This window comes from Acinonyx jubatus, chromosome D4, assembly GCF_027475565.1.
Source record: "Acinonyx jubatus isolate Ajub_Pintada_27869175 chromosome D4, VMU_Ajub_asm_v1.0, whole genome shotgun sequence".
Classification (NCBI taxonomy): domain Eukaryota; kingdom Metazoa; phylum Chordata; class Mammalia; order Carnivora; family Felidae; genus Acinonyx; species Acinonyx jubatus.
Genome location: NC_069391.1, coordinates 77,707,236 through 77,732,905, shown reverse-complemented (window position 1 = coordinate 77,732,905; position 25,670 = coordinate 77,707,236). Strand labels below are relative to the sequence as shown.

At 35.4% G+C, this 25,670-nt stretch overlaps 1 long non-coding RNA gene across 1 annotated transcript in view; it reads right to left on the bottom strand.

The window, feature by feature from the left end:
- Window positions 1–25,670, bottom strand: part of LOC128312238 (uncharacterized) — a 98,119-nt gene that overhangs the window by 69,882 nt on the left and 2,567 nt on the right. Inside the window, exon 2 of the long non-coding RNA XR_008291261.1 lies at window positions 7,027–7,102. This is a non-coding gene — a long non-coding RNA (uncharacterized LOC128312238). The remainder of the gene's footprint in view (window positions 1–7,026; window positions 7,103–25,670) is intronic.

The window sequence follows — 25,670 nt, the reverse complement described above, 5'->3', positions numbered from 1 at the left end:
GGAAAAAATTCTCAACGCAAAATGAAGCTGAGAGAGAGAGAGAAAAAAAAGAAACAAAATACAGATGGAAAAATTAAACACCACTATGGTACACAAGTCCTACCTTACTGGTAACTAGATTAAATGTGAATTATCTAAACTTGTCAATTAAAAGCAGAGGCTGCCATATTGAATAAAAAAACAAAGCTATCTACAACTGTGTATTCTATATAAAGGTAGAGATGAGTTTAAAATCTAAAGTCTGGGAAAAGATACAATGTAAACAATAATTTAAAAACACTGAGGTGGTTATATTAATATCAAAAAAAGTACTCTAGCACAAAGAATAGTATCAGAGACGTTTCAAAGTGAAAAAAAGAAAAATTCTGCAAGAATATATAAGAATCCTAAAATGTATGCATCTTATAAGATATTTTCAAAATTCATGGAACAAATATGGATAGGATTTAAAGAATAATAAATTGACAATTATGAGATTTCAATAGTTACTAATGTTTAGAAATATTAAGTAAAAATCAGAGAATACTTAAGACTTGAGCAATTCTATTAACCAAATTGACATTTTAGAACATTATACTCAATAATAACATGTACCCTATTTAAATATACATTCTATTTAAGTGGACACAGAATGTTCATTAAGAGAGACTGCACCAGGAATAAATTTAAATAGATTAAAATCAGACTGTTCTACCTGAACACAATGAAATTAAATAGAAATGTATAATATAAGGTGGGGAAATCTCCATAATTTTGAGAATTAAAACTAAGTAACTTAAGGAGAAATCATAGGGTATAATAGAAAGAAAACATTTTTTATTGCTCTTATTTATTTTTGAGAGAGAGAGAGAGAGAAAGCGAGCATGAGTGGGGGGAGAGGAAGAGAAGGAGAGAGACAGAGAATCTGAAGCAGATTCACAGAATCTGTGAAGTCAGCACAGAGCCCAAAGCGGGGCTCAAAATCGTGAACCATGAGATCCTGACCTGAGCTGCAGTTGGGTGCTTAACCCACTGAGCCACCCACGTGCCCAGAAAACATTTTGAACTAAACAAATAATAAAAACATATCAAAATCACATATCATATATCAAAATATGTGATATAAAGCAAAAGTAATATTTATAAGGAAATGTATAGCTCGCTTTATTTATTTAGTTAGTTAGTTAGTTAGTTAGCTAGTTATTAGTTATTTGAAAGAGAAAGCACAATTAGGGGAGAGGGGCAGAGGGAAAGAGAGAGAGAATCTAAAGCAGGCTCTATGCTCAGCACAGGGCTCCATGCAGGGCTCCATCCCATGACCCTAGGATCATGACCTGAGCTGAAATCAAGACTCCAAACCCAACTGACTGAGCCACCCAGGCACCCCCCAAAATGCATAGCTTTAAACACTTATATTACAAAAGATGAAAAATCTAATATTAATGATCTTAGACTTCTCTTTTGCTAATGGTTGATAAAATTTTGGACCAATACTTCCACAGATAACAACAATAAACTATGGGGTAATATGTAAAAATAAACAACTATCTAAGGGCACTGGAGACTGAGTAAAGCAGGCAGATATTACCCAGAGTCAAACCTTGGGTAGAAGAGAATAAATCCTAGGTAAGCTTCCTGCTTTCATCACACACCCTTAGTACAATGTTGTGCAGCTAAAATATGGAAGTGATAAAACTTTCTTTTCTTATTGAATAAGTGGATTGGTGGGCCAAAGGGCAGAGTTTGGGGCAACTACACAGCTGAAAAATTAAAAGGGGGTAGAGTGGAATTGGGGGAAGGATCTCTAAAAAGAGAGATAGGGTAGAAACACCTTATCATATGTAAATAAATATCTGGCTGAACTTGCATAGAAAAAACTGCAATTTGAGTTCTATCAAGATGATCACTTGAGAAAACAAAAACAAAAACAAAAGAAAACAAAAAACCCCACACAATCAATCAATCATCTCTGGAAGTATATAACATAATCCAGAATCTCTACAATATTATTCACAACATCCAGAACACAAATCCAAATTACTTAAATGTCAAAGAAACAGAAAAATGCCACACTCAAGGAAAACAAAAAATCAATGAGGACTAAACTAGAGATGGCCAAGATGCTGGAATCAGAACAGGTTTTAAAGCGGCTACTGTAATTATCTCCATGGATATGGAAATACATTGATGATGAATAAAAAGATAGAAGTCTTGGCAAAGGAATAGAAGCTATAAAAGAAAACTAAAAAGGAAATTAAAAAAAATGAAAAATAAACACTCTGAAATAAGAATTTTACCTAACAGCATTAACAACATATTGAAGATAAAGTGAATGAACCTTAAGAGAGATCAATACAAATTACCTACACTAGATAACAGAGACAACAAAATGCAAAAAGATGAACAGACTGAGGGAAACTACAACAATTAACAATGGTCTAACATATATACAATTACAGTTCGAGGAAAAAAAAAAGATAAAGGGATAAAATAAATGTATGAAGAAATGTGGCTTAAAATTTCTCTAATTTGGGGAAACTCATAAGTGTACAGATTAAGCTCATGGGAACACAAGCATGTTAAATGCAAAGAAAATAGTACCTAGGCACATGCAGTCAAATTTATGATAAATTTGAAGGTTTTTGAAAGCAACCAGAGAAAAGCAATATATTTCATACGGAAGAAAAACAAAATTTACTTGAATTCAGTCAAGGTAGCCCTTCCGTCTCCATTATATAGCACAGAGATATTAGGATTATTAGAAATTTAGTGGATGTTTACTGAACAAGCTAGAGATTTACTGAGATGCCCAAATGAAGCCATAATTATTTGAATCAGTATAGGTAATAGAAATAGCGCTATACTTGGGGTAGAACCTTTAAGGTTCACATCGACAACCAACTAGCTGAGATTGTGAATAAATTCCTCACTCTCCATAAATCTGATCTGCTTATCTTTAACACTGAAATTATTGCTTCACCAAGTTATTGAAAAGATGACGTAAGACAACCCACGTGAAAATGCCTGCTTTTTTAATATATAGAAAACGTGTTGTGATATTTAGCTGAATCTAAGTGATGTTTCAGGTTTGACTATTTCTCATAAAGATACACTTTAATTTCTGCAAGGAAAAACCATATTTGTCTTGCTGTTTTTTTCTATGAATGGTTTACAGGCTAAAAATAATTGCCCGACATAAAGGCAAATTACGTATTGACATCTGCAAAATTACTTAAGTCTTGTTAAATCCTGTCCATACAGCCTCTCGATCACTAGCATGCTGATAGAAATTTTAATTTAAGGCTTCTAGTTATCTGCTTTATACAACTGAATTTCCTTAAATGGAATTTAAAAATATTTGCTATATTAAGATTTCTAATAAATAAATTAAAAATAAAGAATTCTCCTTAAAATTATTTATGAGAATTTTATTTTGTATTTAACATTCCATCCCATTAAACATCACTAATATCTACCTTAAATGGCTACTAATATTTTTAACATTTGTATCACAATCAAGTTTGATGGTTTAAAAGCTCTAAGAGTATTCTACAATGTTTAGTTGCACTCCCATTGTACATATAATCAGGACTTACTTAGAGCATATCAAATACACACAAATATAAATTTTTTATCTAGTAAAATTAAACTTACCCGAGGTAGGAAGGTAGATATATAGATGATAGACAGATAGAAAGACAGATAGGTAGGTAGGTAGGTAGGTATGTAGGTAGGTAGGTATATAGATCTGAAACATATAGGAATGTGGTTTCCTTCTTTACGGATTAATATTTCCAAAAGAGATCTCTTTTTTGACAATGTTTCTGAAACAAGCTAAGTAAGACCTTCTACAAGACTGAGGAAGTGGTCAAAATGACAAAATATTACTAAATCATCAACCATGTTTTTACTTCCCTGGAATCTGGAGATTATGAAAAAAATACACTGTGCTCTAAGCCTTGTCAGGTTGGGATTATTATCCTAATACTGTGAAGACAAATTTTCATTAAGTCACAGATTTCTATGTGTGAAGTACAAGCAGAGAATTATCTTTATGAAATGGGAGAAAATTGCAACTACTTTTCAAATATAACCTTGACATTTTGAAAAGTGCAGTAATGGATCTGTCCCCATGGAGACAAATATTTTACCCTTCATTTCTGCACCAAAATTCAGCACATTAAACCCAGATACGATCTAGTCTCGACAGTCTGTCTTGGGGGTTATATGATTACAAAAATATGTCTGAATTAATAGCAAAAATTCACTGAAAGTTTTTGTTCTCCACCCTTCCAATAGATGTTGAAAGTTATCTTTTTGTAAACCTCAGGTTTCAAGATAAAATCTGTTTTTATGCAGGAAAATAGATGATTCAGTAAAAAGAAAAAGTTTGGGAGAACGCAAAAGCAGCCATAAACCCTGGGACTGAGAATTGTATCCTATGATCCCATTCTCCCAGTTGGATACATTTATAGAAATAAACATCACTTATAAACATCTAGAGTTTGCTTTCATTTTACCCCTTATTAAGGATAAATGGGAGAAATGTTTAGATTCACAAAAATTCACTGATATGTGCCATTATTTTATTTTTTCTGCTATTCACATTAGGTAAGATAATATACGCATATGTGCTTTACCTGGTACCTAAAATAAATAAGTTGTCCAATAATGTGTTCATTTTGGTCTTTTATTTGTCTCATTATTTCATTCGTTTTTCCCTTTATACTTTCAAAAGATACTAATTAAAAACAATTCTGATCAATATAGCAAAAGAGCAGACCTCAAGTTTACTATTCACAGAACTTTCTAAATCTTTAGAACAAAACCAAAACTTTTCAATCATTCTTATCACTGGTCTAGTTTTATTGGTAATTTCATACATGCAGCTCATCAAAGTTTTGCCTGTGTATGTGTTTGTCTGTGTGTGTGTGCATGTGTGTGTTGAGGAACAGGAGAACTTAGATTTTTGTCACCACACCAATATACTTAAGCATTATCTCTTCTTATATTTCAATGTTGTTGTTTATCTGCATGTCTGAGGACCCGGCCTTTGAAAACACTACAGAACTTGCTAAGATTCCAGTGTAAACACAGTGATTTCACTTCAGCACCATTTACAATATTAGGTGGAATAGGATGATTGGAATGAATGGAATGGAGTATTTTGCTTCCCTCAGGTCAGTTAGGGTGTTAGAAGCCCAGAAGAATAGGCTATGGTTAAATTCTCCTGAGGGCTGACACCCGTTAAAAACAGAATATACTGGGGTATTTCAAAATGGTTCCTGTGAGAACCTGGTAAAGCTTCAAGAATATTCACTGGTCTTTCCAATTTGGGGGGGGGGGGGGACAGTGATTTTCCTTGTAACCTCACTTCTCTTAAAGATCTAAGAAGAGCTGTTGACTTTTTAGTTTGTTCACTTTCTTGTTAGCATATAGTGGCAACTTCCAAACTTGTTATATGGTGGACTAGAAATTGGAAGTCCAACTCTGTGTGTTCTAATCTTGCCTATGTTTTTTCTAAAAGTCTTATAGTTTTGGATTTACATTTAGGTCTATCATCCATTTTGAGTTAGCTTTTGTGTATAATGTGAGGCATAAATTGAGGTTCATCATGTTATTTGTATGTGGCTAACCCATATTTCCAGCAAAATTTGTTGAAGATTCACTCTACTGCATTGAATTGCCTTGGTAACTATGTCAAATGCCATTTGGCTTTATGTATGTGGTTCTATTTCTGGTCTCACTATTCTGGTCCATTCACTTACATCTTTTTTTTTTTTTTTTTCTTTTTTTTTAATTTAAGTTTTAAGCAATCTCTATACCCACCACAGGGCTCAAACTCACAACCCTGAGATCAAAAGCCACATTCTTTGCTGACTGAACCAGCCAGGCACACCCTCATTCACTTCTATCCTATCTTTATGCTAATGCTACATTGTCATGATTTTTGACCTTTATAATGAATCTTGAATGCAAGTTGTGCAAATCCTCCAAAGTTGCTCTTATCTTTTGAAATTATGTGGGCTGTTCTAAGTCCTCTGTATTTCTCCATGAATTTAGAATGTACTTTTCAATTTCTATAAATTGTTTGCTAGGGATTTGATGGAGATCGATTTAACTTATAGAACAGTTTGGGGATAATAAACAATTTAATGTTGATTACCTTGGTCCATTTGACACTTCTTTTGAAGCTTTGTTAAGGAGGGTCTAAAATAGCCTTTCCCCTAGGCTAGTTCATCCCTGCTACTAAGCATTTTATGTGTCTCTCCCAGATACCTGTTATCTAAATGACTCCCAGGCCTGTGTGACCTCTGATTTATCTGGCACAGAGCTCCTTCAAATTTTTATCTGCCTAGCCTGTTGGAGGTTACTCCTATGTGTGCACATTTTAACATGCAGCCAAAGATTCAAAAGGATCCCTCTGCTTACCTCCTTTACAGTACTCCTTTATAGTACTCTGCCTTGCATGACCAGCTGGCTCAGGCTTCCCCAACAGCAATTTCTGTTCTCTCCATCCAAGGCAACACTGTTCTCCTTGGGTTTCTCCTCCCAGTGCTATGGTCCAGAAAGTGCTTTTAGACAGCAAAGGAGGTAACCATGGCTTTAACCTCTTTGTTTACTTGCCTTGGGTGTCATACTCCTGTGTTGTGTTTTCCAGTTTCTGAAAACAACTCTTTTCTTTGTGTCATCTAGTGTTTAACAGAAGAAAGGGATATTTGATTCTAGTTATTCCAACATGGTCAGGCTTTGAACTTGTAAACCTTTTAAATAGAATTCTCTTCTCTGATTTTTGCTTATATGATACTATGTATGAATATTGGTTTGTATGGTGGCACTGTAAAATAGTCATATGTGGAACATCGTTCTGTTTTGTTTTCCTTTTTCTCTTTTCTTTTACATTTTTTCCCACAGAAACAGAAATTTTATTTAATCATATTCTTCATGTTACTGCATCATCATCATTCATGTTAAGAGTGATTATTGCTACGTACTCTAACGATACAACATCTCATTAGCTTAGCAGCCTGAATGATTATTTCTCACCTAGTCACATTCCAGTGTGAGACAGGCAGACTATGTGGTAACTCAGGTATCCAAGATCTTTTCATCTGTGATGCTGCTGAATTAACAAGAGGAGAAAAAAAGAACAAGGGGATGATTATGCATAAGGTGTAATGATTAGGCCTAACAGTGCTGTTGCTCATTTCTACCACATTTTATCATCCAGAATTCACTTACATAGTTGCAATCTACTCACATGGAGTCTAAAAGATATAGCCTTCCATGTATTCAGTAGAAGGAAATGGTTTGGGTGAATAATGACTTAGTCTTCACCGCATATGCTAATCCATGCACAGTTTCTCTATTATTTTCGTTTTCTCTTATTTCTCCCTTTGTATCTCTGATTCCTAGACCCATTACCAATCCATCACCATAGGTACCTACTCTGTTCGATTTCTTTTGATATGATTTTTATTCAAAACTTTGAGCTGTTTACACATATAGGTATATTTTTAATTTATTTAAGATATATTGTTCCTAAGATTGGTTTTTATTTAGTATGTTTTACCACATATTTCTGTTGTCATATGTATTCCTGTAGAATACTAGAGACTTAAAATTTTCAACTACTTAGTATCATAATCTGAGATTCTGATTCAGTAATTCAGTAATTATAAGGTATGGTATAAACACTTGGGAAAAAAAAGGAAAAAATCAAAACACTAAAACATACAAAATAAAATAAAATTTAAAAAGAGCTTCCAATAGGAAATGAGTTTCATGGCCGTGATAGAGACACGGTGGTCTGGTTTTCACAACTTATTAGAAATTAAGTACTGTCAGTGTTATTTGTAATCTATAAGACTCCATATTCTGGTAATTTCTTCCATTGGTATCTGCCTTTCCCCAAATTATTTTATAGGGATCTGACCATAGATCAAAGATCAACATTCTATGTTAGAAATATCTTAATAGAATCTGTATTCTTAATACTTCCAATAATGTTCTGAAAATAAAACCAAAACAAAGAACTCATAAACATCACTTGAAAATCATGTAAATTTAATGTTGAAAAATATCTTTCTAGACATTTCCTATGCAAACAATACGTGCACATACAGGTACATCACACACTCATATTCTTGTAAAAACAAGAATATAAAATGCATACATAAATTGAACAAGCCATGAAGATAGTTTATAAACAAAAAAATGTTGAAATCAATTATTACTGTTCAGTTTTTCATAAATTTCCAGTTGGCTCATTAACAAATTGGAGTTTTTTTGGTTGGCTAATTATCTCCTTAGAAAGCATATATCTCTGCTAGCCTCAAAAAGAGACAGGCATGACCAAAAGAGGGAATATTACTAGTTGAATGGTGTCAATGAGTTCCGCGTTCCAAGCTTGGCAAGTAAACCAGAGAGTTCCCAATATGGAATCGCTGACAAGTTAGAGAAGCAAGTTAAACAAAACGAGTAATATGCCCTTGTATTGACACCAAATGGGGTTATCAGACAGTAGAGGAAGTCCAAAGTGAATCCCTACAGCAATTCTTATTCCCTTTGATACCAGAAAAAGTTATGACCCTTGATACGGCAATGTGATAGCTTTGGGTGTGGTGGTAATAACTCTTTTTGTCCATTAGAGTTAAATTAACCTTTTTTCATGTTTGCTTCCTATATATATTTTTTTTTTTGCTGTACATAGGGCCCACTGTTTTATCAACAGTTTTTAAAAAGATATTATTCTATTGCCTAGTTATTGAAACGTATATATAGATGAAGAGCTGTTAGTATTAAGGGTGTTTATTTCTTTTAGAAAACCTTGCAAGAGATAAAGCAGTCCTTCTGGCTTCGTAGTGTGCTACTTAGGCTGAGCTTTATTGCTCCCCCTCACTCATTCAAATATTAGTTTTGAGTCATTTGGTTTATTACTGCTGTGAACGTCCTTTTTATTATATGTCATATGAAGGTTTCTATATTTGTGATTTAAATACAATGAAGAGAGAGAAGATGGCGGCGTAGGAGGACGCTGGGCTCCCCTGGTCCTGCTGATCACTGAGATCCCACCCGCATCTGCCTAAATAATGCAGAAAACCGCCAGAAGACTAGCAGAGCGGACCCCCTGGAGCCAAGTGTAGACAAGAGGCCCCTGGAAGAGGCAGGAAGGGCGGAGAGGCGGTTCCCGCCACACAGACCAGGCGTGAGGGAGCCAGGCCGTGGAAGGGCGCCCTCCCCTCCCCCTCTCCCGCAAGGGAGAGCCCCAGAGTCTGGCCGGCAAAAGCAGAGGGGCCCGACTCCGTGAGTTCTGACAGCAAGCGGGACTTAACATCTGGAAGGTTACAAGTCGACAGCTCTGCTCGGAGAGCGGGAGGGAGAGTTGTTGAGCCCGGGTTGGCAGAGCTCAGCTTGGCGGGGAACAGAGGCGCCCGCCAGCGCCATCTCCCTCGCCCATCCCCCAGCCGAAATCCCAAAGGGAACCAGTTCCGGCATGGAACTTGCTGGCACCGCACAAATACCCAGCACTGTGCTTCTGCGGATCCATCCCTCCCACGGGTCTGCCTCCCTCCCGGTGCCGCAGGGCCCCTCCCGCAGGGGACCAAAGACCTAAGCCTGCCCCTCCTGCCCCTGTGCACTTTGCGGACCCACCCTAGCTAATACGCCAGATCCAATCCAAGCCTGGCAGTGTGCAAGTAGCCCAGACAGGGGCCACACCACTCCACAGTGAGTCCCGCCCTTGGGAGAAGGGAAGATAAGGTACACACCGGTCTGACTGTGGCCCCAGCGGTGGCCTGGGGGCAGACATCAGGTCTGACTGTGGCCCCGCCCACCAACACAACTTACTCCAGACAGCACAGGGGAAGGGCCCTGAAGTTCTGTGCCACCCCAGGGACTATCCAAAATGACGAAACGGAAGAATTCTCCTCAAAAGAAACTCCAGGAAGTAGTGACAGCTAACGAATTGATCAAAAACGATTTAAGCAATATAGCAGAAAATGGATTTAAAATAATAGTCATAAAATTAATCACTGGGCTTGAAAAAAGTATAGAAAACAGCAGAAAATCTATTGCTACAGAGATCAAGGGACTAAGAAATAGTCACGAGGAGCTAAAAAATGCAAAATAAAATGCAGGCGACCACAGCTCAGATTGAAGAGGCAGAGGAGAGAATAGGTGAATTAGAAAATAAAATTATGGAAAAAGAGGAAGCTGAGAAAAAGATTAAAAAATCTAGGAGTGTGAGGGGAGAATTAGAGAACTAAATGATGCAATCAAACGGAACAGTATCCATATAATAGGAATTCCAGAAGAGGAAGAGAGAAGGGGGCTGAAGGTGTACTTGAACAAATCATAGCTGAGAACTTCCCTGATCTGGGGAAGGAAAAAGGCATTGAAATCCAAGAGACACAGAGAACTCTCTTCAGACTTAACTTGAATCGATCTTCTGCATGACATATCATAGTGAAACTGGCAAAATACAAAGATAAAGAGAAAATTCTGAAAGCAGCTAGGGATAAACATGCTCTAACTTACAAAGGTAGACATATAGGAGTAGTGACAGACTATCTACTGAAACTTGGCAGGCCAGAAAGGAATGGCAGGAAATCTTCAATGTGATGGACAGAAAAAACATGCAGCCAAGAATTCTTTATCCAGCAAGTCTGTCATTCAGAATAGAAGGAGAGATAAAGGTCTTCCCAAACAAAAACTGAAGGAATTCGTCACCACTAAACCAGCCCTACAAGAGATCCTAAGGGGGACTCTGTGAGTGAAATGCTGCAAGGACCACAAAGTACCACAGACATCACTACAAGCATGAAACCTACAGACATCACAATGACTCTAAACCCATATCTTTCTGTAATAACACTGAATGTAAATGGACTAAATGCTCCAACCAAAAGACATAGGGTAGCAGAATGGATAAAAAAAACAAAAAACAAAAAACAAAAAAAACAAGACCCATCTATTTGCTGTCTACAAGAGACTCATTTTAGACCTGAGGACATTTTCAGATTGAAAGTGAGGGGATGGAGAACTATCTATCATGCTACTGGAAGTCAAAAGAAAGCTGGAGTAGCCATACTTATATCAGAAAAACTAGACTTTAAGTTAAAGGCTGTAACAAGAGATGAAGGCATTATATAATAATTATATAATATTTTATATAATTTATATTATATAATATATAATTTATTTAATATATAATATATATTTATATGATATGTAATATATTATAATTGTAATTATAAATGTCTATGCACCGAATATGGGTGCCCCCAAATATATAAAACAATCACAAACATAAGCAACCTATTGATAAGAATATGGTAATTGCAGGGGACTTTAATACTCCACTTACAGAAATGGATAGATCATCTAGACACAGGATCAATAAAGAAACAAGGGCCCTGAATAATACATTGGATCAGATGGACTTGACAGATATAGTTAGAACTCTGCATCCCAAAGCAACAGAAAATACTTTCTTCTCGAGTGCACATGGAACATTCTCCAGGATAGATCACATCTTGGGTCACAAAACAGCCCTTCATAAGTATAAAAGAATTGAGATCATACCATGCACACTTTCAGACCACAATGCTATGAAGCTTGAAATCAACCACAGGAAAAGGTCTGGAAAACCTCCAAAAACCTGGAGGTTAAAGAACACCCTACTAAAGAATGAATGGGTCAACCAGGCAATTAGAGAAGAAATTTAAAAAATATATGGAAACAAATGAAAATGAAAATACAACAATCCAAATGCTTTGGGATGCAGCGAAGGTAGTCCTGAGAGGAAAATACATTGCAATCCAGGCCTAGCTCAAGAAACAAGAAAAATCCCAAATACAAAATCTAACAGAACACCTAAAGGAAATAGAAGCAGAAGAGCAAAGACACCCCAAACCCAGCAGAAGAAGAGAAATAATAAAGATCAGAGCAGAAATAAACAATATAGAATCTAAAAAAAACTGTAGAGCAGATCAATGAAACCAAGAGTTGTTTTTTTGATAAGATAAACAAAATTGATAAACCTCTAGTCAGATATGTCAAAAAGAAAAGGGAGAGATGACCTAAATAGATAAAATCATGAATGAAAATGGAATTATTACAACCAATCCCTCAGAAATATAAGCAATTATCAGGGAATTCTATGAAAAATGATATGCCAACAAACTGGACAACCTGGAAGAAATGGACAAATTCCTAAGCACCCACACACTTCCAAAACTCAAATAGGAAGAAATAGAAAACTTGAACAGACCTATAACCAGCAAAGAAATTGAATCAGTTATCAAAAATCTCCCAACAAATAAGAGTCCAGGACCAGATGGCTTCCCAGGGGAATTCTACCAGACATTTAAAGCAGAGATAATACCTATCCTTCTCAAGCTGTTCCAAAAAAAAGAAAGGGAAGGAAAACTTCCACTTTTTCTATGAAGCCAGCATTACTTTGATTCCTAAACCAGACAGAGACCCAGCAAAAAAAGAGAACTACAGGCCAATATCCCTGATGAATATGGATGCAAAAATTCTAAATAAGATACTAGCAACAGCATATAATTCAACAGCATATAATTCAACAGCATATAAAAAGAATTATTCACCATGATCAAGTGGGATTCATTCCTGGGCTACAGGGCTGGTTCAACATTCACAAATCAATCAATGTGATACATCACATTAATAAAAGAAAAGATAAGAACCATATGATCCTGTCAATCGATGCAGAAAAAGCATTTGACAAAATTCAGCATCCTTTCTTAATAAAAACCCTTGAGAAAGTTGGGATAGAAGGAACATGCTTAAACATCATAAAAGCCATTTATGAAAAGCCCACAGCTAACATCATCCTCAATGGGGGAAAACTGAGAGCTTTCTCCCTGAGATCAGGAACACAACAGGGATGCCCACTCTCACCACTGTTAATATAGTGTCGGAAGTTCTAGCATCAGCAATCAGACAACAAAAGGAAATCAAAGGCATCAAAGTTGGCAAAGATGAAGTTAAGCTTTCACTTTTTGCAGGTGCATGATATTATACATGGAAAATCTGATAGACTCCACCAAAAGCCTGCTAGAACTGACACATGAATTCAGCAAAGTCACAGGATACAAAATCAATGTACAGGAATCAGTTGCATTCTTACACACTAATAATGAGGCAACAGAAAGACAAATAAAGAAACTGATCCCATTCACAATTGCACCAAGAAGCATAAAATACCTAGGAATAAACCTAATCAAAGATGCAAAAGATCTGTATGCTGAAAATTATAGAAAGCTTATGACGGAAATTGAAGAAGTTATAAAGAAATGGAAAAACATTCCATGCTTATGGATTGGAAGAATAACTATTGTTAAAATGTCAATACTACCCAAAGCTATCTACACATTCAATGCAATCCCAATCAAAACTGCACCAGCATTCTTCTCGAAGCTAGAACAAGCAATCCTAAAATTTGTATGGAACCACAAGAGACCCCGAATAGCCAAAGTAATTTTGAAGAAGAAGACCAAAGCGGGAGGCATCACAATCCCAGACTTCAGCCTCTACTACAAAGCTGTAATCATCAAGACAGCATGGTATTGGCACAAAAACAGACACATAGTCCAATGGAATAGAATAGAAACCCCAGAATTAGACCCACAAAAGTATGGCCAACTTATCTTTGACAAAGCAGGAAAGAATATCCAGTGGAAAAAAGACAGTCTCTTTAACAAATGGTGCTGGGAGAACTGGACAGCAACATGCAGAAGAATGAAACTAGACCACTTTCTTACACCATTCATAAAAATAAACTCAAAATGGATAAAGGACCTGAATGTGAGACAGGAAACCATCAAAACCCTACAGGAGAAAGCAGGAAAAAACCTCTCTGACCTCGGCTGCAGCAATTTCTTACTTGACACATCCCCAAAGGCAAGGGAATTAAAAGCAAAATGAACTATTGGGACCTCATGAAGATAAAAAGCTTCTGCACTGCAAAGGAAACATAAACAAAACTAACAGGCAACCAACAGAATGTGGAAAGATATTTGCAAATGACTTATCAGACAAAGGGCTAGTATCCGAAATCTATAAAGAGCTCCCCAAACTCCACACCTGAAAAACAAATAACCCAGTGAAGAAATGGGCAGAAAACATGAATAGACACTTCTCTAAAGAAGACATCCAGATGGCTAATGGGCACATGAAAAGATGCTCAACATCGCTCCTCATCGGGGAAACACAAATCAAAACTACACTCAGATACCACCTCACGCCAGCCAGAGTGGCTAAAATGAATAAACCAGGAGACTACAGATGCTGGCGAGGATGTGGAGAAATGGGAACCCTTGCACTGTTGGTGGGAATGCAAACTAGTGCAGCCGCTCTGGAAAACAGTGTGGAGGTTCCTCAAAAAATTAAAAATAGATCTACCCTATGACCCATCAATAGCACTGCTAGGAATTTACCCAAGGGATACAGGAGTGCTGATGCATAGGGGCACTTGTACCCTAATGTTTACAGCAGCACTTTCGATAATAGCCAAATTATGGAAAGAGCCTAAATGTCCATCAACTGAGGAATGGATAAAGAAATTGTGATTTATATACACAATGGGATACTAAGTGGCAATGAGAAAGAATGAAATAATGGCCTTTTGTTGCAACGTGGATGGAACTGGAGAGTGTTATGCTAAGTGAATTAAGTCATACAGAGAAAGACAGATACCATATGTTTTCACTCTTGTGTGGATCCTGAGAAACTTAACAGAAGATCATGGGAGAGGGGGAAGGAAAAAAAAAAATGGTTAGAGAGGGAGGGAGGGAGCCAAAACATAAGGGACTCTTAAAATCTGAGAACAAACTGAGGATTGATGGGGGGTGGGAGGGAAGGGAGGCTGGGTGATGGGTATTGAGGATGGCACCTGTTGGGATGAGCGCTCGGTGTTGTATGGAAACCAATTTGACAATAAATTTCATATTTAAAAAAATAAAAATAAATAAATACAATGAAGATATCAACATCATTTTCAATCGAATTCACCTGTATATCTAATTTCGCTGAGACCTCTAGTTATTGCACATTATCAGGGATAGATCTGAAATTGAAACTCACGGGAGTACAACGTTCTCACACCTCTCCAGAATCCCCAAAAATAAAGGCTCAAGTGGTGCCCAGGTGGCTCAGTTAGTTAAGTGTCCGACTTTGGTTCAGGACATGATTTCGCGGCTCGTGGGTTCAAACCCTGTATCCGGCTCTGCGCTGTCAGCTCAGGTACCGGAGCTTGCTTCTGATTCTATGTCTCCCCCTCTCTCTGTTCCTCCCAGGTTCCTGCTCTCTCAAAAATGAATAAACATTCATACATACATACATACATACATACATACATACATACATATATACATACATACATACAGGTTCAAGTTAACCAAGAATGTACAAGTAAGTAATCCACTGTCTTCTTCTGGATAATCAATTAAGAATAAAGAATAAACAATTATTGGTTGCGAAGAAAGCAGTGGTTACAGAATCAAGCTAGCTTACACGTGCAGTGAGCCAGGAATCTTTGTTTTTGTTATTACCTTTAGAATGAATCATTATTTGTGGGCATTTTCCAGTTTAGGGTAAAAGACTTTCTCTTAAAACTTACGCTTTCCGTAAGGAACTTAAATGCACTGAGAAATCATGTGCCTTTAACATTTCTTTTTGAAAATGTGACAATTTGATTTAATTTTGCCCCTAAAAGATACATTTATGAACTTAATATCATTTTATATTAATTTGAAAGTTGATGGCAACTTATTTTCTATGCTTGAAGGTTGTTTTTATTGCTTCAAGTATTATTTTGACAACTATAAATGCCAAAGATTTTGAGAAAAGCACTTTTGCACAATCTGTTGGGGGGAAAAATGGATCCACTAACACATAAAGCAAATTCTAAACTTCATGTTTCCAAGTATCTTCACAGATATGTGCCTTGATTTTTATTTTCCTCTTCAAAATACTGATAATGATCCCTATCTGCCATCTTCACAAAGTTGTTCTGAGACTCAGGTGAGATGGGTATGAAAGCAATTTGAAAAATATAAGAGTTTTGAAATTAAGAACTTTCATTCTAAAGAGTACTCTAATAGTCTTTCAAGAGTTTATATAATTAAGCCAAGTGCTTAATTTCCTAAGTTATGGAAATACTCATTGGAGGATAAGCGCTATGGGAACTTGTTTTGCTGAGTTTCTACAAGGTAACTAGAATGAGAAATGGCAGCTTTGTAGGGCACTCTAAAGGCTTCCATTTCATTCTAACATGTTAAAACAAATCGGTACCTGTATGTCATGTTTCACTTGGGGTTTTAGTGGCATGTCCATGGTTGGGAAGTTTTTGTCTTGTCTGTAAGTAGAAGCTGAGTGTATTTATAATTTGGGAAGTGCCTCTTTCTCAACTTTAGAGATATGTTAGGAAACAAAGATTTTTTTTTTCTTGGTTAAATATAATCCACCTACTAAGTAATATCTGCTTTTAAAAACTCATTTTGGTTCAATGATATGTAATTCAATATTTAAAAGCTACAAAAAATATTTAAGATCTACTGTTCTAAGAGTCAGAAAGCCAATTCAGGCAACATTCATTAAGGACACATCAGGCATACAAACATATAGCTTTACATACTAAGTGGATAGATAGACATATAGATAAGTAGGTGCAAATTATGTGCATACGTATCCATGGATAAGAATATATATGCATACATACATACGTATCTAAAAAAATTTAAATCTGTCTTGTTGAAATGTATTCTTAAAACTACATTGATCATTTATGGCCAATAACATAAACCCCAGTAAGCCCTTCTTCTCACATAGTCATAGAAATATTGTCCTCGCATGGACTTTCCCCACTTAGCTGGGTCTTTGTGTGCATTTCTTTTCTCTGAGTTATGTCTTTGATATCACATTACTGGGCTCTCAGGTACATGTAAATGGTTTCAATATAAAGACTGCTCTCAGAATGTTAACAGAAACTCTGTGACTTATGGCAAAAACATTCCATATCTTTCCCCTTTCTGTTCCGTGATAGTGTAAGAGTAACATGGTATGGTGGAAGGAAACATGAATGCATACGCATATAAATTTAAATGCCAACTCCTTATTTCATTATTTATCCTTATAAATAGATATTGTAATACCTATCTAGAGATGACAAGCAATAACGTTGGTCCAGAATCCCTATTCCCAACATAGTTGTTATTTTGTTATTTTCTGGACAGCAAATGATATTGGTTTAGTGAAGTCAGGGTACAGTGACTTACCACTCGTCTCTTGGCTAAAGAGGTGAATTCATGATATTTCAGCCCAGAATATACGCTGGCATCTACTTCTGAATACCTGAGATACCACCATGGTAGTGAGGGAGTCTCGCAAGGTTTTAGACTTTTAGACCTCCTCCAACACCTCTCATTCCCTTTAGTTTTATAAATTCCTATGGAATTTGGTTATGAGTCATTGACACTTTAGTGAAAATTCACTCAATACTCACTCATCTAATGAATAACTCTTATATTCCAGACACTAGGTGAGACAGATGGTATCTTGGAAATAGACTGAAAAATTTCTCCAAGTTTTACTTCTTAGAGACAGATCTTAAAAGGAAGAAACAGGATAAAGAGAATTTTTTGTACAGATCATCTAAGCAGTACTGTCCCCTTCCCAATTGATGGGAAGCAGATAAACTTTTAGTTTGTTGACAAATTTCTCAACCATCAAAACTCCTACAGTCTGCAAGTCTTCTATTCTCTGATGTCTTATCCACAAATTCTTTTTACTATTTTCTCCTTTTAAAGCCATGCTTTCATTTTTCAAATTTGATGAGCATTGGTGCCTTCCCATTTATGACTCAACCTCTTGACTGATTTTATCTCCTTATAGGCAGTGTGCCTCCCTCAGTCACTTGCAGAAAACCCCTTCTAGCTTTAACCTTACACTTGAGAATTTATACTTTATACTTACTAACCCTCTTCTCTACTTTGAATTCACAAGTAGGATTCACACTGTCGAGAAAATGCTACAGAACTGGGAGGGTGGGGTGACTGGGTTTGAGGTTTTCAGCAAAGACAACCTGTTTTGCCTCACTGGCATCATCACAAAGCCATATTACAGAGAACTCAAGGGTTTCTATCTTGTGCCCAGGCTGGAGGGCCTACAGCATGTTGTTCAAAAAAAATTTTTTTGCCTTTTTATAACAAATGGAATTCAGAACACTCAAGAAAGTATATATCACATATGGCAGTCATTCTGACGCTGAAATTAAAATACAAAAGTGGAATCTCTTGGTGAAAAAGATAATAGTATGATTAGAGCATGTTCATGATATGATAATTCTAGTCTCAAGTTGTAATAAATTTACATCTTGGAAGATGTCCATCTATAAATTTAAAATGTATTTTATTTTAAAAAACTTTTATGTTATTTTCTCAAGCCTTAAATGTTACCATCTTTTGTTCTATTCCTTGAACTAATCATTTCCTGATTACCCAAGATCATTTTGCTTTGTTTTTTATCCCAACTGTAGCATACTTCCCTAATTTTAAAATGATTTTTATGAACATGATTTTTATCTCATGTATTAACAATATTGGGAAAAAGAAAAGATATAAATGATGTCCACGAAGCCAGTATGCTGGGTCTCAGCCTCATAAGAGTATAGATCTTGTGAATAAAACTGTAGCCTCTGCAGACCAAAGCAAATGTTTGCAAAGCAAAGAACACCCTCTGGGCCAGACAACTCCTGGGAGCCACTTCAAAGTTAGGCCATAACTGAGAAAAAAAATGAAATCATGACTCTTCCCCAGAATACCCAGCTTTCACTTTGTTCTCGGGGCGGGGGGGGGGGGGGGCAGCTAAAACCCAGAATGCATCACCGAAGCTGAATTATTCCATTTTAAGCATTTTACAACTTTAAACATCCTATCTTGGAATTTTCAGACTACATGGGATTAGTTAGGTCATAATTCAGACTTAAAATTTAAAATTAAAAGCTGGAAAACCTACTACACGTACCTTTTCATCTATGCTCATGGATCAATTATGGTTTATAAATGTGATGCCCACTGAACATTGGTAAAAGTAAGGCAGGTGTGTGCGTTCTGATTTACAAATAGGTGTCTAAACCACACTGTGAATTAGTAAAGAAGACTTGGGACACTGTTTATGTGTTACGTGTTATAATGAGATTAAAAACAACAAAAATTTTACATACACACTGTGCCAGAGTTCTCCAGAGACACAGCACCAACAGAATATATACAAACACACACACACACACGCACACACACACACACACACACACACACACACACACACACAGAGAGAAACAGAGAGAGAGAATTTAAGAAACCTGCTACATAATTTTGGGGCTGGCAAGTCTGAAATCTATAAGGTCAACTAGTAAGCTGGGAACTCAGGAGTTGAAACTTTGGTCTTCAGGCAGAATTTCTTTTTCTCTGGGAAATCTCAGTTTTTAGTCTTAACAGCTTTGACAGATTAAATGAGGTCCACCCAAATTGTTGACAGTAATCTTTACTCAAAGTCAATTACTGTAGTTGTTAACCACATCTATAAAATATGCTAACAGCAACACCTAGACTACTGTTTGACCAAATAATGGAGTACCATTGCTTAGGCAAGTTGGCATGTAAATAATCATTAGAGGGAGGGAATTACACACAGGAGTGAACACCAGGAGGAATTCAATGGGGTCTCCTCGGGCGGGGGGGGGGGGGGGCAGGTATTTCCAATATAGGAGGTATTTATTTTTGTGTGTGTGTGTGTGTTGGGAAGGAGTTTGTTTTTAAATTATTTTTCACCAGATATGAGATGTGTAGAATCCAGTGATGGGCAACATTTCTTCTCACATAAGTTCTACTGAAAAAAATAGAATGTATTGCTTTTAGATAATAAACTGGTAATTCTGGAGATAAAATGGAAATCCATAAATAAGCTCTCTCTCTCTCTTTTTTTTTTTTTCATTTTAACATTCAGATTTTGAATCAAGTTAGAAGTAGTCTTTCACAACACCACCTATCAAGACAAAGGTCAAAAAACACAACAGTAACCAAAGTATAGTGTTTTCTGCCAGTCCTATTTGCCAAGGCTTTCATTCTTTCTCAGGCAAGAATGATTGGGTGTGTTTACATCTGTGTGTGTATGGGCAAGTGCTTATGACAGAGAAAGGAAGCTGTGACTTAACAGTAGGTGAAATCCTTCACAAAAGTTGTGTCAAGCCTGAATTCTCACTCAATGAGGAAACCTCAATTTCCTGTTCTCAATCCAAGGTCAGAGCCTGCAGCCCAAGGTCACAGCACATGAGTAGGGCTGCAAGATCACAGAAGAATCTTTCCTGAGATTAATGGCAGGGCTGAGCCAAAGATGACTGAAGGGGCACCCTCTGGCATGCTCATTTATCAGGGATTTACTTGTTGGCTAATGATAGCAATAACAGTTTGTATCTGACAGACACAACTGGATATGTGCAGTAAGAAACTCTGTATTTGAAGTTGGATTATATTGGATCTATACAATTTCCTCTCCTAGTGCTCAGGCTGTCCTCACAGTCTCTGTTGGTGAAGTTTGTGCTTTATTTTATACTTTAAGGAAAAGCAATTGCTGTCTGTTAAAAAATGGTAACACAACTAAAATGATACGAAATTAATTTCATTTTTTTCTACATTCTTTAGAAATATATTTTTCATATGAAAAATCTGGATTGCTATAATCATAGCAGAGATAGAATTAATTTTTTCACTTACACTTTTATTGCCAACACTATTTTGTGCTCTGTATTTCCTAATAGTGTTTTATGATTATTTTTATTACTACAAAAATGTATTCTCTTAGAAAATATACAAAATATTGGTCAATAGAAAAAAAATTTATCACTGTTAATCTCACCACGATACTATAATTACTGGTAGCAATATTTTTCCTATGACCTTCATATTACAAATGCATGTGTATATTCATATATATGCATATTTATATATGTATAATATACACATGTGTATTTATCCACATGCCATGAAATTAGACCGGATTTTTCCTTCTTTATTATTATCTTTGCTATATTTATTTATTTATTACATATAAATATAATATATTTATTATATATTATATTATATTATATATTTATAATATATATTAATATTATATATATTATAAATATATTTATATATAGTAAGGAAAGATAAAGATATATAAATTATATATATATAAACTATATATATAAACTATATATAAATTCATATATAGTAAGGAAATTTATATATATATAGTATAAATTTATATATATAAATTTAGTATAAATTTATATATATAAATTTAGTATAAATTTATATATATAAATTTATATGTATATAAATATATATATAAATTTATGTATATAAATATATATATAAATTTATATGTATAAATTTATATATAGTAAGGAAAGATAAAGATAATAAATGAATATAGTAAATAAATATAGTAAATATATACTTATAGTAATTTTATAAATTTATAAATATAGTAAATATAATATATATATAATATTTATAATATAATATGTTTATATATATTTTATAAATTATAAATATATTATTATATATAATATATAATATAATATATATAATATATTTATATATTATTACATATAATACATAATAATATATTATAAATATATTTATATATAATATATAATAATATATAATAATATATATTATAAATTTATATATATTATATATTATATATATTATAAACATATATATTATATTATAAATATTATATATACATTGTATTTACTATATTCATAAATTTATAAAATTACTATAAATATATTATATTTACTATATTTATTTACTATATTTATTTATTACCTTTATCTTTCCTTACTTATTATCTTTTCTTCTTTATTATCTTTCCTTCTTTATTAAGGTTGTATTGTGATAATAGTTATTTCATTATTTATCTTTTTAAAACACAGTTTTAAATGGCAGAATTTTATTCCATTGCAAAATTTCATTTAACCACCTGATATCATATATTTAAACTTAAAAAAATTTTTTTTCAGCCTATTTTTTAAAAATGTTTATTTTTGAGAGAGAGAGAGAGAGAAAGAGATAGCAAGTGGGGAAGGGACAGAGAGAGGGGGAGACAGAGGATCCAAAGCTGGCTCTGCACTGAAAGCAGAGAGCCAAATGCAGGGCTCAAACTCATGACCTGTGAGATTATGACCTGAGCTGAAGTCGGATGCTTAGCTGACTGAGCCATCCAGGCACCCCTCAGCCTAGTTAATAGTACTGTGATGAAACTTTTTTTTATATATTTGTGCTTATTCCTGGAAAAAATATTAATAGTAAGATGCTAGGACAAATAACAGGTATATTTGCTATGTTCTGAATGTTTGTGTCCTCCAAAGTTCAAATGCTGAAACCTAAAGCCCAATGTAATGGTATTAGCAGGTGGGGCTTTTGGAAGATGATTATATCATGAGGGCAGAGTGCTCACAGGTAGGATCAGTGACCTTATAAAAGAGACCTAGGAAAAGCTCTTTGCCCCTCCTGCCATGTGAGGTTACGTCAAGAAGATAGTCAGCCATCTATTTATCAGGAAACAGGCTCTCACCAGCCACAACCTCACCACGCTGACACCCTGATTCTGGATTTCCAGGATCTCCAGAACTGTGAGAAATTAATTTCTGCTGTTCATAAAGTACCTCATCTGTGTTATTTTGTTAGAGCAGCCTGAAGAGACAATGACATTTGATAATTTAGTTACATATTGTAATTTCTCTAAGTAGACACTCTGGAGTGGGACTGCCGAGTCACATGGTTTAAGTGTATGTCTACCATTCTCAGAAACTACCAAACCTTTTCCAAAAGCCTGTGCCATTTTACATTCTCACCAGCAATGCTGTAAAAGTTCTAGTTGCTCTGCATACTTACTATGCTCTTACTGCAACTTACTAGTTGCTCTCACTTACTTTGTGAATAGTTAAAAATATACATACAGGGGCACCAGGGTGGCTCAGTCAGTTAAGCGTCCGACTTTGGCTCAGGTCATGGTCTTACAGTTTGTGAGTTCAAGCCTCATGTCGGGCTCTGTGCTGAGAGCTCACCGCCTGGAGCCTGCTTCAGATTCTGTGTCTTCCTCTCTCTGCCCCCTCCCCTGCTCACGCTCTGTGTCTCTGTCTCTCAAAAAAAAAATAAATATTAAAATATATATATGTATACATATTTAAGGCATTCTAACAGTTGTATAGTGGAATCCCATCCTGGTTTCATTTTGCATTTCCTTAATGACTATTAATATTGAGTATCATTTTTATTATCCTTATATCTTTGGTGAAGTGACATGTTTTTTACTAATTTTTAAACTGGATTCTGTTTTCTTATTTTTGAGTTTTGAGTGTTTTTTAATATATACTCTGTATACTAGTTACTTGTGGGTATATAATATAAAAGACATTTTCTCTCATTCTGTGGCCAACCATTTCATTCTCATAGCAATGTCTTTCATCATGCTTATTATTATTATCTTTTTATTATGTCTAAGAACTCATCACCAAACCTAAGGTGACATAGATTTTTCTCTTATATCTTTTCTAAAAGTTTTAGATTTTTACATTTAGATACATGATTCATTTTGAGTTAATTTCAGTATAATATGTTAAATTTTGAACAAGGTTCATTTCTTTTGCTGATGAATCTCTAGTTGCCCCAATACAATTTGTTGAGAAACCTAGTCTATATTCATTGAATTCCTCTTGCACCTATGTCAAAAATCAATTGGTCATATTTATGTGGATCTATTTCTAGAATCTCAGTTCTATTCATTTTATCTATATGTCTATTCCTTCATCAATACCATACTGACTTGATTACTGTAGATTTATAGTAAGTCTTAAAATCCACAGTGTAACTCCTCCAATTTTATTCTTGTCTTTCATAATTCTTTTAGTTGTTCTAGTTCTTTTGTTTTTCCTTATAAATTTTAGAATTAGCTGGTTTATATCTGCGGGAAAAAAATCTTGTTTTGGATTTTGATAGGATTGCATTAAAGTTATAGAAAAATTAGAAGAGAATTTGCATCTTTAATGAGTTAGTTACCAATTAATGATGATGATAGGGTCTGTCATCTATTTAGATCTTCATTTATTTCTTTCATCACATTTTTTTAGTTTTCAGCATACAGATCCCTTGCATGTTTTGTTATACATATATTCAATTTGGGGGCATTATTATGCTTGCATGGTATTTTATGGTATTATCTTAAAAAAAAAACATATATTCCTGGGTGCCTGTGTGGCTCAGTCGGTTAGGTGTCTGACTTTGGCTCAGGTCATGATCTCACAGTCCGTGAGTTTGAGCCCCACATGGGGCTCTGTGCTGACAGCTCAGAGCCTGGAGCCTGCTTCAGATTCTGTGTCTCCTCTCTCTCTCTGCCCCTCCCCTGCTCACGCTCTGTCTCTCTGTCTCTCTCTCTCTCTCAAAAATAAATAAACATTAAAAAAAATATTCCAAGTTTATATAGCCTGTACATAGAAATAACATTAGGGGTGCCTGGCTGGGTGGCCCAGTCAGTTAAGCCTCCGACTTCAGCTCAGGTCATGATCTCACGATTTGGGGGTTTTAGCCCAAGTTGGGCTCTGTGCTGATAGCTCAAAGCCTGGAGTCTGCTTCGAATTCTGTGTCTCCCTCTCTCTCTCTGCTCCCCTCCTGCTCATATGCTATCTATTTCTGCCTCTCAAAAATAAGTAAAAAGAAGAAAAACGTTAAAAAAGAGAAAGAAGATTATTTTTCCATGTGTTTTCATAATTTAGGAAGTTACTAAACTCATTACTGTAAGAATTACTTTATAGATTATTTGGGATTTTCTACATAGATGATCATATTGTCTGTGGATAGGGACAGTTTCATTCCCTGCTCCCCAACCAAATGCTGTTTATTTCTCATTCTGGTTTATTGCCTGGCTGGACAAGAAATAAATTTTATTAAAAAAATTTTTTTTAATGTTTATTTATTTTTGAAGGAGAGAGACAGGAAGAGAGAGACAGAGCGTGAGCAGGGGAGGGGCAGAGAGAGGGAGACACAGAATCCAAAGCAGGTTCCAGGCTCTGAGCCATCAGCGCAGAGCCAAACGCAGGGCTCGAACCCATAAGCCGTGAGATCATGACCTGAGCTGAAGTCGGACACTAAGCAACTGAGCCCCCCAGGTGCCCCAAGAAATACATTGTATTTTTTAAAAAATGTATTTGAACTTCCATTTCCAGGACGAAATCAAGTGGATATAGTTTCCCCTATTCCTCTTAAGTGCAACCAAAATCTAGGGGGTATTGTATATATAAAACAAACGTAAGAAGACTTTGAAAGGTAGAGAAAATATAAACTAGTTAAGGACCTTGCAACATGAAGAATGACCTGCTGGTGGATTTCCTGTGCTTTTGTCTAATATATCCCAGATTATGAGCTAGAAACACTGGAAACCTCAAAACATATACAGGCACAGACAAAACTTCATGGAAACCTATTCTCTGTAGCCAAAGAGCCAGGAAAAAAGATTCTACTCCCAGTTTCCTCAACAAAGCCCAAGTGAGAGCCTAGATTTTTACCCACCTTGTCCCACTGTAATGTGATCCCGCACCTCCCTTCAAGATGATCGCA